Source organism: Lycium ferocissimum, chromosome 4 (assembly GCF_029784015.1).
Source record: "Lycium ferocissimum isolate CSIRO_LF1 chromosome 4, AGI_CSIRO_Lferr_CH_V1, whole genome shotgun sequence".
NCBI classification, from domain to species: Eukaryota; Viridiplantae; Streptophyta; class Magnoliopsida; order Solanales; family Solanaceae; genus Lycium; species Lycium ferocissimum.
The window spans coordinates 23,806,316-23,811,474 of record NC_081345.1 but is presented as its reverse complement, the minus strand read 5'-3'; positions in this window follow the sequence as shown (position 1 = coordinate 23,811,474).

The following is a 5,159-nucleotide window of genomic DNA, read 5'->3' as shown; positions in this document are numbered from 1 at the left end:
ACGGAGAGAGTAATTTTTTAAGGTATATCACAAATATATACAAAAAAAAATCCCAAGTTACCGAGTGCACGAGCCCTCCCTCTTTACCACGAGGGTCCGCCTCTGCTTCTGGTTGGTTCTGCAAAAGATGAAGAAGGTTTATCTAAGAATCTCATACTATTACTTACTCTACAACTAAATGTGCATGGCTCAACTATAGTTAATTCCCAAAGCTTACCATAATTGTGCATATGGAAATCAACATTCTGGTATTCATTCAAGCCAACGACCTCTATCCTGTCCGATTGTACTAATGCGTATCAACTACATATGATACTGTAGTACATAACGAGAGGAAATAGGAGTAATACACTTTAATGGTATAAAGAGTAATAAATTTGGTGAAAAATTTCACCAAACACAGAAGTACTATTAAGTCAAGTTATACACTCTAAATTTGCCTCTCTGACATATAAATAATCAAGGTAGTAATTTTAGATCTACTAAACAAAGCATTAGATGGACAAAATATTTGAACACTGGTCTTCCTATGTCGAAGGCCCAATAGTTTGGGTATTCTTGCGGCCCATTATGCTTCATTAAGTAGGACTCACCCATTTCAAGACTAAATTGTACTCTCTCTATTCCGATATAGTTATTACTAGTTGCATGAGGCTCAGGCTTACTCATGATATAAAAGTAAAATTTAATTTAGAAAATATGACTTATGTCACATTTTTCTATTGCATAATTAAGTTAATCTAGTGAAGTGTTAATCATGTTTTGTTGGTAAGTCTTCATAATTATTAAAGTTTCTTAGTCACACAATTGAATAAATTTCAAAGAACAAATCATTTATGGTCGAGGAAGGAAGTTTTGGAAGGAGAATTAGAAAATACAAAGAAACACAAGATTCAATATTCATAAGAAGCAAAACTTTGGAGGTTTAAAACGAATAAAGCGTGTGTTCGATATGAAGGAAACCATCTTGTGAAAAATACTTTTCAATTTTCTTATGTTTGGTTGGTCAAGTTAAACATTTTCTTTAGAAAAATAAATTCCTTAAAATAAGAAAAATGATTCTCTAGTGGAAGTAAGAAATTCAATTTCCACAAGTGAAATTCCACATTCATTGTGTCCTTCCAGTCCTCCAATACACTTCATCTTCATCCCCACTCGTAGCTCTCATCCCCACCACTCACCACCCCACCTCTCTCACACCCATCTTCCAGAGTACTTGTCTAAATTATATACAAATGATTTTAGGATAATATTTTTTGCTTGCGTATCAAATAAAAGAAAATAGCAAAAAGCACACTTATTTTCCTGGAAAATATTTTTAAAATAATAACTTTTCGTGATTGTGAATATTGAAACTGTGACTCTAAAGTTGCATAATTTTATCAAAATGTATAATAACAAATAATGTACTCCCTTCGTTTTATTTACTTCGCCCTTGTTGACATGACACTTTCCTTAAGAAGCTATTTATTAGGGGTTTATCTTATTAAATTATCCTTATTAATTATGCTTTGAAAATAGAAGTTCAATTACTATTACTCTATATAGTTACTTATGATAAGAGTAATATTCAAAGAAATTAATGAATGTGTCTTGATTTGCCAAAATGGACAAGTAAAAAGGAAAATCTACTTTTTATATAAGAGGCAAGTAAAATAAAATGGATGGAATTAAAGGTACACTCTCGATTCCTTTTTTACTTGTCTCTTGTTGACTTTTCACTTCCCTTAACAAATTGTTTACTAGGAGTAAAATATACTAAATTACCCTTATTTATTATGCTTTGAAAATTTAAGTTTGACGACTAAAACTTTATGTAGTTACTAAATGATAAGAGTAATATAGGAAGAAATTAATAAATCCTTTGTGATTTACTAAAATAAATAAGTAAAAAGAAAAATTCATTTTTTGTATAAGAAAAATATAAAAAGAAACAGAAAGAGTAATCTAATAAGGGACAAGAAAATCCACAAAAAATTACTATATATAGTGCTAATATAGTCAAATAATAAAGGCCTTGACTACTAATACTTTATGTAATTACTTAATGATAAAAGTACTATAGAAATAAATTAATAGATCTTTCGTGATTTACTAAAATAAATAAGTAAAAAGAAAAATTCATTTAGTATAAGAAATAAGTAAAAAGAAACGGACAGAGTAATCTAATACTCCCTCTGGAACAAGAAAAGTGTCCACTTAGCTTTTTTTCTTGGGCAAAAAAAAGTGTCAAACTTATTAAATCAAGAAACAATTAACTTTTCCCTATTAAGTATTATGTGATCAAATCCCAATGCCTATTTAATTAAGGGCAGTTTAGTCAATTCACATATTTTTTTCTTGGAGTGACTAATTTCTTAAGGGTGTGCAAATAGCTAAGTGGGTTTTTTTTTTCTATCCGGAGGGAGTAAGGGATAAGAAGAAATCCACAAAAAAAAATACTATATATAGTGTCAATATAGTCAAATAACATTTGTAACGACCCGTTTGGTCGTTTAGCACTTTAAAGCTACGAAAAGGGTATGGGACTATATTGTATTTATTTATATGATTTTAATACATGTTATAGTTTATATGAGATGATGAATAGAGTGAAGTAATCTGAGGACTAATGATATATTACTTCTGGTGAAAGGGCAATTGATGTCTTAGGAAGACATTTGAAATGTAAAAAAGTGGGCCACCCACTTGGTGGTCTCACGTAACCCAAAGAGAGTTGACAATAATATGTAGTCAATTAAAAATAAATGAAGTGGGCAAGCCACTTTTATTATGTTGCCAGGAATACGTGACATAAAAGAGGAATTAAGTGTAAGTTTTTTTTTGGTTTACACGGAAAGAGGGCAAAAGAAAGTCAAAGTGGGGCTTTGGGAAATAATATAACTGGCAGTAGCAGTTTTCAAGGGAAATCGAAAAAAGAAAAAAACAAAAAAACCTATTTCAGTTCCCTCATTGGCAATGACTAGTTTAGTGACATAATTAGGAACAGGGATTCTAAACGTGAAATCCTACTTATGAGAATAGGGAAGAAGAGCTTGATTGAAGTATTGGCGTATCTGTGTCAGACGCACTCAAAGTTTAAGGTACTAAGACTTTATATATAATTAGTTCCTTTACTGCTACCTTTATAGAGATAAAATAGTAGTAGTACATATGAATTATATTTCGTCGATATTAAGTTAGATTGTGACATTGGCATTCTGTATCAAATGCGTTGTTGCTGGTATTTCCATTTCAATTTTTGTGTATAATGAGTTTATGTGATTGTACTTTAGGTGTATTGGGTCATATGTACAATTTTAAATTCAAGGCATTTGAATTGTGGAAAGTTAGATTTTTGTTCGAAGTTAAGATATTGGAGTAATTAAAGGTTTCGAGTCTTAGTCCTAAGAAAGGAGAATTAATGATTTGAGAGTCCATTTATGGATGAAATTGACTAATTTTAAAAATATATGATCCTTAGATAATGGGTGAAATTATTTTTCAATAAAATTCCAATCTTGCCCTTGTGGGCCCAAGGCCACTTTTTGGGGTGCGTTTTGGGTTTTCGAATATATATATAGCAATATGGGTGTCCTTAGATTCGTATTCTAACGTAGATCGCATATTTTATAGATTTTGATCGTTCAGAGACTCTACGCAAAGGGAAGGCATTAGTTTGATTGTTCACACCCGCTTTCGGCATTGAGAGTAGGTTACGGTTCACTTTAGTTAGACTCTGATTAGAGAATCGTATGTAGTTGTAGAAAGTGACGGGGATAGCATATAGGCATTCGGGCATGAAGTGGAGGTGGATTCCAATTAGATTGGCTCTGTCAGCTGTTATGTGGGTTTGTCGCCATATGTGTTATTTTCTGTGATTATCACCTGGTTGTATCTCTGTCATATACTAGCTCACTCTTCATATGAAAAGGAATGGTAATATTAATATGACTTGTATTTGTTGATTGTATATTAGTGATATTATTGAGACTGATATCATGCATGACATGCCTTCTATATTATTCTTGTGATGATGGTGAGCTAAATGATTGAGAGACTCCGGGGTTTTTTTGCCGGAGATTGAGAGTGACAGAGAGACTCTGAGGTCCTTGCCAGAGATTGAGAGTGATTGAAAGCCTTCGACGTTTCTGCCGGAGAACACGAGTGGTACATGGACTTCGCGGGTCCCCCATGACTCATGGCTTTGAGGCACTGCCCTTAGCATGTGTGTACAATAGTGGAGTGAGAGAGGAGACTGTCGCATTGCATTCATCCACTCATATATTGATGGTCATTTGGTGAACTATATCTATCTTGGTTGATTTCATGATTTCTTTACACCTTACTTGTACATGATGCGTGACCATACCTGTTTGCTTTATGTGCTACTTGTTAGTTTCCACTTCTTCATGAGTTATCTAATCATTGTCGGCCTATGATGCTTACCGGTACTAGTGTTGTACCGATTACTACTCTTCTTTGCCGCACTTTTTGTTGAGTGCGAGTACGATCCGAGCTCCGCTTTACACCGTGGGCGATATGTGAGGGTGACATCTTTCAGTCATTCAGGGTAAGCTACTTGATCATCCGTGGCCCCTGAAGGACCTCCTTTATCTATTTATGTTTTTATATTCGATAGACAATATGTAGCCTTCGATTATTTTCAGACTTGTATTCTGGACTATGTTTAGCGCTCTTGTACCCTTTGACCAGATTTTTGGGAGATGTCGTGACATTTCTAGTGAGGACAAGTATTTAAGACTTGATAGCTTCTTTTTCTTTAATTTTTCGCTTATTTAACTTGTTATTGGGAATGTGGTTCGCCTACTTGAGGGATAGTGTAGGTGCCACCACGACTCGTGAATTGGGTCGTGACATACAATGATTCTTGAATGTAGGAATTTAGTAGCTTAGTCGGTTGACTACCTGAAGTGAGGGATCGAATCCCACTTTGTAATCCCCTCATTTCCCCTTCCCCTTTCTCTATCCCTATGCAATTAAAAAAAAAATTAAAAAAAGAAAAAGATAGCATAAGTAATCTTTCTTTAAAGGTGTTAACCGGTTCCAACCGGTAACCGGTTAGTTAACCGGCCGGTTCCGATTAGTTAACCGGCCGGTTCCGGTTAAAAAATCGGAACCGATTAACCGGTTCCGGTTTGAAGTGCTTAAAATCTTTT